Genomic DNA, 14,298 nt, shown 5'->3' on the forward strand with positions numbered 1-14,298 from the left:
TTTTCCGTACGTCAAGAGATTTTCCAAGTAGGCACGATATGGGTAAGTATCCATGCTGCTGCTGACCAATTTGTTATTCAAGTGCAAGTCCACTTCGCTGAACAAGGAATGCATGAAATTGTTGACTCTAGCATCGCATCCTGGATTGGTGTTGTCCGTTTTGATCACTTTCACTTTCAAATACAGGTAACTGCTATTCAGATCGATGTAATCTTCGGGTTGTCCTTTGATTTCAAACTCGATCGGAGCGGAACCCGTCAAAGAGGAGACGGGATGAAATTCCACCCATTGGGATTCTTGCATCGTCATCATGGTAGGGGGCATGGCAAAGAGATCCAGTTCCGACTTGGAACAAGCACAAGACTCTCGGTGCATCATTTTGTTCTGTGTCTCAATAATCGAAAACGTCTAAGTCTCGAACGGTTCTTCTTTTCTTTGTCTTTCTCGCATTAGACGTGTGAAGTCTGGTGAAAGGGTGTTTTCTTCATCGTCTCTTTCTGCCTTGTCCTTGCTGAATGCTTGACTCGGTAGCGTGCACGGCATTTATAGGTGTTTCGCGTCGGTCCAAAAGGTCTTTGCCCGTTTGCAGCAAGACATTTTTGCCTGCCCTCATGAAGGCTTCTTTAGGGTTTTGTTTGTCGATGATGACATTTTGGAGAAATTCTTTGCCTTGCGTCAGTGCCGCATCTTTCAAGGCGTGCAATCCGCGTGTCACCATCGGTTTCAACACCGGGGCCACCGAACGAAAGGCCGATTTTAACATATCTCCTAAACCGTGTCCTCGCTGTCGAGCAACCCCTCGGTACACTGGATACATGACTTAAGAGTCGTGAGAGAACCGTTTTCGAAAATGGAGTTTCACCGTGACTTTTCCTTTGGTGAATGGAATATTTTGTCCCAAATCTCCTTTTATAGCAATGTTGACCGTGTCCAAATACGACTTGCTGACAGGCAAGTAGTGAGGATGGACAAATTCGCGGTGAACGTGATAAGTGTTTCCACCTTCCTCGTCAGTGACCGTGGCAGAATCCACTTTGAAAGGAATGACACGCAGTAACGGTGCGGAGGTGTGTCCCACCACGTTATACTCCACCACATCGGAGTACACAAACATCAAATTCAGTCCTTGGTTCAGTTCTACCGGGGCACGAAATAACTTGCTAAAAGACTCGTTGTCGTAAACGATTGGTAATTCGTTTTTCTTGAGCATGGCCATTCTCATGTCCATGTCTCCGCCCAACATGTCAAACAATTCAGGTCAAAATAAAATGGACAGGATTTTACTCCCGTCAAATTTCATCAAGAAGCGACGAGCTGCTTTGTGGTATTCCATGGTGACACTTTTTTTGACACTCTCCAAAGCTTTCAGAAACACGACATTAAATCTGGAGGTTATGATGCTCACCAAATGTTGACCACTAAAATAATAGCCTGGAGGAATGAACAAGTGATAGGTGGTGTACTTTTGATTTTTTGTGCCAGGGGTTTTCTTGTCATATTTGCCATAGGTATCCAAGTACTGTTGCAATTGTTCGTCATGAACTTCTACATCAAAAAAATTTTGATTGGGAAGGACATTGAGGACTTGGGTCGGGTGAATGATTTCTGCTAAAGCCACTTCCCAATGGGCTTCGTGATCTAAGGGGATGGTCTGAGGTAATTTGGCCGTGTAACAGCACAACGTGTTCTTGGGAAACACCTCCATGGAACTGTCACTGGGTAAGGTTAAGTAAAATTGGTTTTGGTGACTCATAATTCCAGAGTTCTGTGGCTGTCCGAGGGGTTACTGGACGTCAGAGGCGTGTCTCCGCCCAAAATGGGGTTCTGGTTGTGGTTGTTGTTTGAGTGGTGACTGGCACTGGCACTGGTTCCCGTGGTTCCCGTTCGAAGAGAATTTCAGGGAGGGATTAGGAAGCAGGTAACCAATGCAACTGCTCAATAAAATGGTCCACAATTGTTTGTCTCCTTGTTGCAAACTCAAATTGGCAATGGCTGCCCCGATGACACAATACACCACGAAGATTTGGCAGAAAAAGACGATTTGCGTTTGAGGCACTCGTTCTCCGCACCACACCCACAAGGGTTGTTTTTGTAAATCGTGCAGAGAAGAACTGGGTGAAGGAGTGGTCGACGTAGCTGCGTCTGTGTGAAAGGGCATGATGGTCACTTCTTTTTATAGTCGATGACTTGCGAAGCGTCGATCCAAGAATCAAAACTGGGTGGATATCCTTTCCAACGTACTTTGACTTCTTTGACACGTCGTTTGCCTACTTTACGGGTTGTGCGTTCGAGAATGCTTTCGATGTCGTACACGTCGTCTTCTTTTTTGGTGACACGTTGTAACTCGGGCAAATAAAACGTTCCTTGAGCACTTCTCCGTTCATGTCTTCCAATTTATAGACGGCAGGATGACGGCCATGCACTCGTCCAGTGACACGAAACAATTCGGTCGTAAAGATAGGTAAATAACATTTGTCGAAAGTGCGTTTGGTTTTGCCAATGAGCACCCAATCTCCTACGGTCAACTCTCCACTTTTCTTGGGGACAGCCCTCGTCGGGGACGTACCAAAGAGACGCTCAAACACCAGCACTTCGTTGTCGGGAGTCACTTCTTGCGGGGCACGTCCGATGCTTCGATGGTAAGATTGGTTGTACGCTTGCACCAGGTGCGGTAAGATGTCGATGTACTTCAGAGTGTGGTGATGTGTAAAATATTTCCACATGCGTTCTTTCAAAGTGCGTTGAAAACGTTCCACGATGCTGGCTTTGGTTTCGGGATTCTCGGTGGTAAAAAAATGAATGTCACGTTTCTTTAATTCTTTTTGGAAAGCTTGGTTCAGAAATTCGGTGCCTTTGTCCGTTTGCCATCGAAGAGGGTGACGACCACTTTGTTTCAACACCCGTTGCAGGGCTCGCATTAACTCGCTGCTCGATTTGGAAGTCAAGGGCACGACCCAGGCAAATTTGGAAAAGACGTCGATGACACAAAACAAACATTTGTAGCCACGATTGTAGCTGGCCAAATGAGAGACATCGGCTAAATCGGCTTGCCATTGATGATCGATGCCTTCCACTCGGGTGCGACTTCTGGCAAACTTGCGTCGAATGGGTTTGTGTAAAGTGTAGGTAGCTTGTTCTTGTAACCATCGTTGCACTTGAGGTAAACGGAGACTTTTCAGTCGCGTTTTGGCAGCACGATACAATTTTTGAACTCCTGCGTAACCTGCAGGATGAGAGGGATCGTAGTAAATGCTGGCTAAGACTTTTTCCATTTTTTTGTGTTTGTGTGTTAATAAGACACCCACTCTTGGAGGATGCTACTCTTTTTCTCTTGAGGTACTTTCTTGGATTGCAATGCTTTGCGTGTGCGACCGGCAATAGGTGTTGAAGAGGAGGATGTCTGAGCGGGGGATATCGGTTCTTGTTTCACTTCTGTCTTCACTTCTGTCTTCACTTTCTTTTTCTCTTGTGATGAAGAAGGGGTGGCCATCATCTTTTTAATCCATCCAATTCTGGAGGTAGGTGGTGTTGTTAACTTGCGTACTTTTTCTGGTGGAGTTTGAAACCCTTCTTCTTCTTCTTCTCCTTTTTCTGTCTTGGTCACTGGTAGTGGTGGTACTGGTACTGGTACTGGTGATGGTGCTGGACTTTTCATCAAGGTCTTAAAATCTTTCAGAGTGGGTAGAGCTCTTTCGTCTAAAGCTTTCTGGTGAAAGAGTTGCAGTCGTTGCAAGAGTTGACCGTACTTGTGCGATTTTTCTGTTTCGGACAAATCTTGGCGATCCATCAAGGACTGCAATTCGTGTTGCAACTGGGACATCTCGCTCAAATGTGGATTGGGAGGTAAATGCGGGGTGCGTTGTTCTTGCCAACGATGGTATTCCATCCATCGTTTGTAAGGCACTAAAGCTAGTTTTCGTCCTTCCATGGGGTTGTCATCGGTCAATTCTGAGATCTTGGGACTTCCGAAGGCCTTTTTATCTTGCTCCCACCAGTCCTCCCAACATGGTTCCCAAGACTCCTTTCAGTAAGGGACCTAACAAGAGGGGTAAAATGCCTCCACGTTGGACCAACATCTTCTTCTTTTGACGAATGGGAATTTTCTTTTGAACCATTTGGCGAAGAACGTGACGCTGTTTACCTAAGCATTGTTTCTGGTGTTTGGACAAAGGGATCGTGCCTTTCAAGACGTTCAAACAGCATTCGCATACGGTATCGATGACCTCTTTGGAGGCTGATTGAATGAGTTTTTTTCGTAGAGGTGGAGAAGCTTTGGACAGGACAGATAACATGTCCCCATGTTTAACTAAACGAGGAGGCAGACCTTTTCTTTTCTTTCCTTGGGGCTGTTTAGCAGAGGGATGTTTTCTGGAGGGTGACATCTTTGAGTCTTCAGCACCAAAAACACTGATACCCCTACTTGGTCACAGACCTTTTTTATACTGGAACGCGTCGCCACTGATTGTCTTTACGTCGTATCAGATTGAGGACAGGCATGACACGTCGTGCAGGGGTACGTAACGGACTAAATCGAGCCAGTTCTTGCTTGGACAAATCCAGTAAACTTTGTAACATGCCCGATCTTTCTTGGACTTTGATTTTGGGAGAAGGTACTTTGTGAGCAGCAGCCACTGCCACTAAATTGGAGGGTCCTGCCACTGGGGAAGTTCTTCTTGGGGTCATCAACGGAGATGTTCTTGGTGTGATCAACGTCTCCAAGTACCCTTCAGTTCTTGGTGTCATCAACGGAGAAGTGGATGAACTTGAGGATGCCGAAGACGCAGTCACCGCCGTGGCAGGTCGTTGTTTGCGAGTGTAAAGTTGCGTCCTGGCCGAAGTGCCTCTCTTGCGACTAGTTTTCTTCTGTGGACTTTTCTTTTTCTGGGAGCTTCTTTTCTTTTTCCGAGGTGGCGTCTGGTAACAGGAGGGTCCCGCCACTGGAGAAGTTCTCCTTGGGGACCTGGTCTTTTTCTTCTTCTTGGAGCTTCGTTTGACTTTTTTCTTGGGGAGAAGTTTGGGGGCATTAGGATCCCATCTTAAGAGAGAGCGAATGATGACCCCCTCCTAGAGTACCGCTTCCTCCAGGTTTCAAAATGATTTGTTTTTTGGTTTGAGTGTCGAGGCGCGGATCGGCCCGTTGGGTCAAAGCGACTTTGTTTCGATCAAAAAAGCGTTTGGTTTGATGAGGAATCTGAATGATTCCTTGGAGTAATTGACGTGCCGTCACCGTGAACCATCGTAAGACTTCTTTGAGACTAGCTTCTAAGACACGAGCTCGTGTTTGTGGATTTTTTTCTCGACTGATGCCATACAAGGCACGAATCAATTTGACGGGAAGATGCGACTGAAGGGACGTCATGTTCAAAATGTGTGTGAGACAGACGAAAAGGGTCTGATGTTTTTATAGATTTTTTTTGTTGAGTGAAATGAAGTCGAGGACGGAGACGTGTACAGGACAGGCCCTCCGTCTTGGCACCAGTGGTGAAACAAGTGGGTACGAAATCGCAAATCCTCGGGGGTCGTAGGTTTCAAATCGACGAGTAAATAGGCGTGTGGTGTTTGAGTGGCATCGTCGTACGCCTGAGTCAGCCAAGGTGTCCCTAACTGTTTGGCTAAGACTTGCACTTGCGATTTATCTCGAGGGCTTTTAAACAAGACCACGTAATGCGCATTGAGACTGATGGTGCGATGGGCTTTACTTTGTTGAAACAAATTTTGGGTGATGTAAACGACACTGGCATTACGGTGATGCCCTTTGCGCGTGAACCACAGTTTAATTTCTTCTTCGTCTTCTCCTAACATGTCGTCAAAAATGACCAAATGGGTTTGACGGGAGTCAGAGACGATGCCGTCGTCTTCTTTAGGAATGCCTTCCACAAACACGATGGAATCGCCTTGACTTTCTCGCAAGAGGCTGTACGCCGATTGCCACTCTTTGTAACACCACACGATCCGTTGAGGTGGCCGATCGATCAAATGATGTTTATGTTCGATCAAACGTTTGACGAATTCGGTTTTGCTTGAACCGCTAGATCCAGCAATGAGCATGTTAAAAGGATGGCGAAGATACAAAGCCTCCCAACTGGCACGATCTAAGTGTTCGTCGATGACTTTGACAGTGGAGGAAGAGGGAGCAGAGACAGCAGAGGTAGCCATAGTGTCTGGAATGTCACTTGTGACACGAAAACAAACAAGACGAGAGTCTATATACTTTTTTTCAGAACACGTTTATTGAATGTTTCAAACATGAACACGAAAGACAAACAAATACATAAAAGCCAAAGGCTTAAGTACAAGGATAAAAGGCACATGATAACCATCAACGTGGAATAAACACAAGTGTCTGTACAACATGTTTTGGGTAATGTTCTGACCAGTTCTATAGGGGGTAAGGTCACACAAGTTTCCTCCCGAAAGGGTCTTTCAGGCCTGTCCACGACAGTCCTGTCCTTGGTGACGGGTTCTTCTGGCAACGTCACTAACACAGGTTGAAAAGTCGCAGGGCTCACAATCGCATTCCAATTCAGAAGCCCCACACTTGAATTGTGCCTGTCTAAACTTGTTTTGTGTTTCTGTGAAAGTATTCATCTTGTTCGCTCGGTCTTGGTAGTCACAATGAACTACTGATCTTGCCTAGGGTTCCTTTTTATATACAGACCAATACCGACGTGTCCATACGGTAAGGTGAAATGATTGGAAAGTCGCACTCGCTTCTGGTACACGATTTGATAGACTTTTTCCAAGGGTCGACTGACGATTTGGTGAGTGGGTAAACGTACAATCTTGTTGGGTTGATAGGTGGTCACTTTAAAGTTTCCATCCTCTCCCGATTGCAAGGCTTCTTTCAATACCCCAAAGTTCACCACACGACTGGTACGATAATTCAGAGTCAATCCTTTCACTTTACACGTCGTGTGCAATTCTCCTTGTGGGTCCCGGTATTCGTAGCCGTAATTTTTGGGACCACCACTGACGAAACTTAGAATCTTGTCGTCGGGATGTTCGTCTGTCCAGGCTCCTAAACGGTCTCCTTCGATGTCAGGGTGCTGTTGACTCGGGTGATGGATGTAAATGCAACTGTCCGTGTCAAAGTACAGGACACGTTCCCCTAACAGTTCTAAAGCTTCGTACAATTTTAAGCGAGCATGAGCTGTCACGTAAACCGCAATGATGACATTTCCAAAGGGGTCGTCTTGTACAAAGTCCAGATCTTCTTCGTAATTGACCAAGATCAAATCCTCGCGAACGAAGTCCACGTGTTTCATGTATTTGGTTTTGTCGTGAATCATCTGAAAGTAGCGGGGAGGTTCTGTCAAATATTCCGTCTTGGGTAAACACGGTCGTTGTGCCATTTTACCCCACAAGCAATTTAACATCACTTTGGCAAACGACCGCCTGCCTTCGTTTTTCTCGATGTGGTCTAAAGAGATGCCTTCTTGTTCACAGTATTTCTCTTTGAATGTCCTTTCGTCTTCGGAAGTGTGACACCAGGAAGGATAGCCGCTGGCTTCTTGCTTCAGTTTCAAAAAGGCATCCACGTAGTCGGCGAAAATCCCTTTCTGACTGGGGTCACCCTTGTGGTATTGTTGTGTCTTGGGAAAGTGGCAAATTTCGTACACTTCTAACAGTTGGTATCCCATGTCCAGAGCTTTGAACAATTCTACGCTGACCCAGGTTCCCGTCAAGGCACGTTCTTCCCGGGTGTGCTGACAAGGTTGGTCTTGGTTGCACATTTCGGCACAAGTACGGCACAAAGGAAACATCAGTTTGCCTTGGCAATGGTGAGGTAAGACGGGATGGTATAGGTTCGTGGGAGGCAAAACTTTATACTTGATCAAGCCTTCGTATTGTCGAATGTTTTTTTAGGTCGATGTGTTCCGTGAACAATTGTGGGTGCCCTACAGGAAAGCGACAATATTTGTGCACGTAAGGATACAGCGAACACACGTCCAACGTCCAAGTATTTGATTTCTTCTCCTTTCTCTTCGTCGGCTTGGTACAGCAAACAGGTGGCATTGGTCCTTCCTCCGTACAAACTATCCCTCAGGTTTAGGGGGCCCATCAGCTTGTAACTTTCCACGGCACGTTTAAACTCGGGATCGGTTTTCATACGGTGATCGTACTCGTGTTCCCACATTTCCACCACTTGGTATCCTTGCTGTTCTAACTTTAGGCGTCGCTGACAAGTGTCCTGGTACAAGTCTTCCATGGTTCGTTGTAAAAACTGATTTTTAGTGCTACGATCAGGGTAACAGACGGGACATCCGTGAAATAAGCAACCGTTAAACTCGTACACGATCTTGGGGTTTTCTAAGTCCCAACCATCGACCGAATACGTTCCGATGGTCTTTTCGCCTCCTCCGTTGCGGGCATGCTGAATCCATTTATCTTCCTTGTCGCACAAGTAATGTAACCAACGTAGGGCTTTGACCGAGTATTGACGTTTGACATAGTGGGTCGTTTGAGGACTGATGACAGCTACGGTGTTTTCAGGCATGAATCGTTGTCGATACACTAAGGAACACGCTTTGGCAATGGTGCAAGCTTCTTTCAAAGGATCGACCCCTCCGTGTTCCATGAACAGTTATCGAAATTTTCCACAGCAACGCAATAAAATGTCCACGTCGGAACGACAATACTTTAGCATTTCTTCCTGAAAGTCGAAAGGGTCGGAGGCGTGAGTCTGGTACCAAGCGTAGAAAGCTACTCGTTGTTCGGTACGCATGTTGTCGGGGTCGTAATAGTGAGCCTCAGGCAAATGGGGTAGAACGGCGTGTTGACTGGCTTCCGTATTGAAAAAGTATGGAAAGTACCCTTTAGCCATTTCTGTCATTCCAAACGTTTTAGCATTCGACTCAAAGGCATGGCCAAATAGCTCATCGAATCTTTAAACTGCACTTGTCCCACTTGCATGAAAATGATTTTGGCTCCGTTCAAAGTGACTTTAGGACGTTCGGTGCCTTGTTCCGTATAGTATCTGAGAAGAAACTGTCCATCGTATCCGGAGAAATTGTGAGCCATCACTGTGGCATGACGATGACAATCTCCGTAACGTTCGATGTCCTCTTGGCTCCACGTCTTGTCGATGGGATCTAAGACCCATTGGGCAAAATCGGCTAACGTGTTCGGTCCTCGAAAGATTTTTTCACGCCCTCCGGGAATCTTGCTGCAGTGAGGGCAATGACTGAAGATAGGTTCTTGAATGCACTTCTTGCACGCTCGATGAACTACCCAGAAATTAGGAATGTGAATGCCAGTCTCTTGCATGCATTCGAAATCGAAAAAGATGAAATTGCCTTTCTTATTGTGACCGTCCTCTTTCTCTGGTGGGGGTTGGTATTTTTGCACGTAGCATTCGTGTTGCAGGTCCACGATGTGGTGACAAATGTGACATTTTTTTCCCTGAACATACGTGTGTCTTGGTACTGTTGGTACGTAGGCCTTGTCGACACGTAGGGCACAATCGCAGCAGTTGACAAGCACATTTCTGCTGTGAACCTTGCGTCTTCAGATGTTGTTGGTAACAGGCGGGGCTGACAAACGTGCGCAGACAAGCAGGACAATGTACTCTTTCTTGTCCTTCGCTCAGACAGGGTGGAGAGGCCAAACATCCTGGGCATTTCCATCCGCAATGTTTGTGTTGCTCTCGATTGTTATAGCCATAGTCACATTTCTCACAGTAATAACTGTATCCCAGGAATCCAGTGATAGTGGTAATGGTATCGAAATGGTCATCATGATAATAGACATGAATGTATTTTCCGTCCTTAAAGTCTTTCCCTCGAAACAACAGAGGTCCGCGCATTTCTTGAGGGTGCACTTTCAAGATGTAGAGTGGAGCTAGGACATCTTGCAATTTCTGCATCTCAGGAATGCCACAGGGTGTGTCTTTGGACAGTCCGGCTTGTTGTAACAGGAGTTCTGCTTCGTTTCGTTGTTTGGCTCGGTCGGATCGTTGAATAGTTTTCCAGGCTCTTTTCCATTCTACCGTGTCCTTCTTGTTGGCATAGGTTCGTCCCACAACGATGGCTCGGGCTAAACACATCTGGTCTTGAGAATTGTGAACTTGGACGAGACTCTTTTTGGTGTTGCGAAGGTCGTTCACCAATAACACCTTATTGCGTTGTCCGGTCCCTTGAGGAGGAGAGACGTGGGCCATTTTCAGTGTGGCTTTACCATCGGTGATGTCAAACTGGTCATTAGATTGTTGTACGTGTTGAATCTTGTCCATGACTTTGGAAGGGGTTAGTTCTGCGGGTCTGCTAAACTCGATCCAAACAGGGGATTTCAAGCTGTCCTGATCTATGGATAGTGTCAAGCGATCGTCTTCTTTGGGTTGACATTGTCGCTTGAGTGCGGTGAGCAAAGAATCCCACATCTCGGTGATAAACCCTTCTGCTTTCTCCAATGGTACGTCGGACTTGAAATCTTTAAACTTCACTGTGTAGGTGTAAGCCGTGGTTCTAAATTTTCTAGAGGAGCGCTTTTCCGTCTCTCGAATGGAATAGTACTTTTCAAGGTTGACTAAGGGTGGTGAACTTTGTTTAGAGGGTTCGGATTCTGGTTCACTCATGTCCTCTTCAAAATCACTGGCATGAATTTGTGCCAAGACTTCAGCTCTGGTACGAGGCGATAGATCACGTTTCTGCCTCTTACTTTCTTCTTCTTTCTTCTCGAATGAATAGGATCGTTTCATCTTGAGTGCAAAACGTCAAATGACTCAAGTTTAAACACCATAGACTAATTTATAGTCATGGCAAACCAGCGTATATAAAAAGGGTGTGTGTCTTGTCCTTTCACTATTCATTTCACTCTCAAACCGAGCACAACGATGGAAGAGACTACCCAGATGGAACGTTTCATCAGAGCTTTGCGAGGGGTCATTAGAAAATTCTCTTCAGACCAGCCGACGGACTACTCTCCTTCCTTTCGAGATAAAAGTCAAGATACTTGCTATATCTGTCAGAAGAAAGGGCATTGGTCTTCAGAGTGTCCAGACCGTCAAAAAAGAACAAAAACAGGGGCTAGAAAAGACAAAAGTCAAGATACCTGTTATTATTGTCAAGAAAAAGGACATTGGTCTCCAGATTGCCCAAAAAAGAATCAAGAGGAGTCGGAAGAAAAGAGGGATTCTTCAGAAGAAGAGAGAGATTCTTCAGACGAAGAAAGCAGCCAGGTGAAGAAAAAGAAACAGGAGAAGAAAAGAAGAAGGGAAGAAAGTGAGGAGGAAGAGGAGGAAAAGACTGTGACGGTGAAGAAATTAAAAAAAAAGAGAGAGTAAAAAAAAAGAAACAGAAGAAGTGAATGTAATTTATAAAGTGTTCTGTTGTGAATTGTGAATTGGATTGCAACTATGGAGAAAAGAATACATTAATTATATAAGGTAAGTGTCTTTGAGTTTTGATTTTAAATAAGAAGCTACACTCACGCACTCATACACAGACATGTACTATAAGGGTAAAATGTTTTGTTTTTTTTTGTTGATTTTTGAGTTATTGGCAAATTGAAAGGCTATCTCTTTTCGAGAGAAGTGGGTGGCCCTGAAAAGGGCCTTTTTTGGTGTAGGGGTGAGTTTAAGCAATCAACTTTAACTGCCTTAAGCCTTTGCCACGGCCGAGGCCTACTTCTGATGATTTTGATTGGGTTGAAATCACTAAGGGTGGTACGATAGGCTTAGTCACAGGGTTGGCGTGTTTAGCTCGGGAAGGTCGTATTCTCTTCGGTCGTGATAAAGAAGTCTGATACATTTGTTTCAGACTTCTTAACTCCGCTAAAATGTCCAACAGTACCGTGGCCGTTTGATTTTCACCCTCTTGTTTCTTTGCTGCTACTTCTTCTTGTTGTTGCTTTTTTCTTACCTCTTCTTGTTGCTGTTGCTGTTGCTGTAGGAGAAAAGCTTGTTCCGCTTCCTTTTGTCGTTGCATAAATTTCTCCAATTCTTCTTTCTGTCTCTGTCTAAAATTCTCCACTTGCGGTAATGAAGAATGAGACGAAGGTTCCGGAGCAAATTCTTGCGAGGTAAGAAAATCCACAAAATCCCAATGTACCTCTTCTGAAAGTAAGTCCGGGTTCCCTTGGGCGGTCTCCACTGCTGGTGCACCCCAGTGAATCGTTTTCTGAGTTTCCGTCATGTTGAATCACTGTCTCGCATCGATTGACTGCACACAGGCGCTAGCGAATCTATATAGACCACGTGACGTCACAGACTGCTCTCTTCGGATTGGATGCGGGCTGACTGAATTTTGTCACGCGTGTTTGGATTGGTCAATGAACTCAATCCGGTTCGATCCTTCCTCTCCCTATAAATAAGCGCAATTCAGTGCATTGATTCACCTGTTCTCAGAGCCTCACGATATGGACCACAGATGAATCATCCACCCTTGTGTCTTCAATGATGTTTAGGACGGACATACCCATGTATGTCCGATCCAAGTGGACTGTTGTTGATAGGACAGATACTAGCCTATGGATGAGAAGAGTTTACATAGAAAGACAAGGATGCCTCAAGAGGGTACTTGTGTATGGACCTGCAGTTAGAAGGAGTTTAAGAAGAAGAAGATGTGACAGATGCCGTCTATGTTAATATTAATATTAACATAAAACCAAAGGCCCTTTTCAGGGCCACCCACATTTCTCGAAAAGAGATAGCCTTTCGATTGCCTACCCCTTTTTTAATTATTTTTTTTAAAAAAAATCCCATGTTCAATTTCTCTTGTCCCTAAAGTAGTTTTTTTTTTCTAACATGTTCAATTCCCCTTTGTCCCTAGACAAACCCAAACTCTATTCCCATGTTCAATTCCCCTTGTCCCTAGACAGACCCAAACTCTATTCCCCATGTTCAATTGCCTTTGTCCCTAGAATCGATATTTTTTCCCATTGTTCGAATGCCTTTGTCGCTAAAATCAATATTTCCTTTTTTTCCTTTCTCCAATGTTAAATTCCATTGTCGCTAATCTTACCCAGGGTTTTTTGCCCATGTTAAATTTCCATTGTCGCTAATCTTACCCAGGGTGGTTAATGTTAAATTTCCATTGTCGCTAATCTTACCCAGGGGGTGTTTTTAATGCTAATTCCCATTGTCGCTAATCTCATCCCATTCACTACTCTTCTTCCTCTCTTAATCTCCTATAAAATGGATGTTCCTGTGTATTTTGTTGCCTAAGTTTCTTAATTGTATTTTCTATCTGTAGTGCCTCTATCTTGTTCTTTTCTTCTTCCTCTCTTAATCTCCTCCAATATGGATGTTCATGTGGATCTAAGTTTCCTTGTTGCGGTGACTTGGTGCTTTTTGTTATTTCTGTTATTTGAGGTACTTGAGTTTTCTGGATTTCTTGTAAATGGAAGATTGTGATTTCTTCTTGTAATGAATCTTCTCTTAAACTCTTTATATAAGAGTGTTCATCTTACAGCTGTTTTGCAGTTTCTATTCATTGCTGTACAGCCATGGTTTGTTGTTGCTGTTGTGATCCTATTGGTCTATTGTCTTTTCCTTGTAGGCTTTGCAAGGTTTGTTGTTGTTGTTGTTGTTGGTTTTAATTTTTAATTGCTGTTGTGTCCTTTGTTGTTGTTGTTCTCTGGTTTCAATAACTTGTTGGCTTGGTGTGTCTTTTTGTTGTTGACTTATTTCTTCAAGTTGTTTCTGTTGTTTTGCTTCTTTGGATCTGTTGTCGTCTGTGCGTCGTTATTTCCTGCTTGTTTCTGTATTTGTTGTTGTTGTTGCTTTTGTTTATATTGTTGTCTATTTTCTACTTGAATCTGGGCTCGGGTCTGTTGGTGTTGTTGTTGTTGTTGAGTTTTCTGCCCTTGTTTTGCGTTTGTAGTTTCTTTCTGTAGTGACTTTTTTCTTTCCTGTTGCTTTATATTTCCTTGCTGCTGTTGAGGATGTATTTGATCTATCCTTTGTTTTTTAGCTGCTTGTATAGGTTCTGTCTGTTCTTGTTGGTTGTTTTCTACCTGTACCTGTAGCTGTTGCTGTTGTTGCTGTAGCTGCTTATAATGTTCTTGTCCGTTCCCATCTAGCAGCAGAGAGGGTGAACAGACCATAGAATTCCGACAAAACAAATAAAACAAACAAATAAATCATCTCGTAGAAAGGTCCAGATTTTACAAATGAACTTTCCTTGAGATGTTTATTTTTGCAATGACCGATTGTACTAATAAAACCTCAGTTCGAAATAGTATCTGAAAAAATAAAGTACTCTACGTGTTTATTTATTTCTTGTTTATTTTTTTTGACGACCAACGTTGGTAGGTACCCTCTCTGCTGCTATTAATTTACCACCATACCAAGTTTGATGA

The sequence above is a fragment of the Sinohyriopsis cumingii genome, chromosome 3 (genome assembly GCF_028554795.1).
Source record: "Sinohyriopsis cumingii isolate HCF-2022 chromosome 3, ASM2855479v2, whole genome shotgun sequence".
Taxonomy (NCBI): domain Eukaryota; kingdom Metazoa; phylum Mollusca; class Bivalvia; order Unionida; family Unionidae; genus Sinohyriopsis; species Sinohyriopsis cumingii.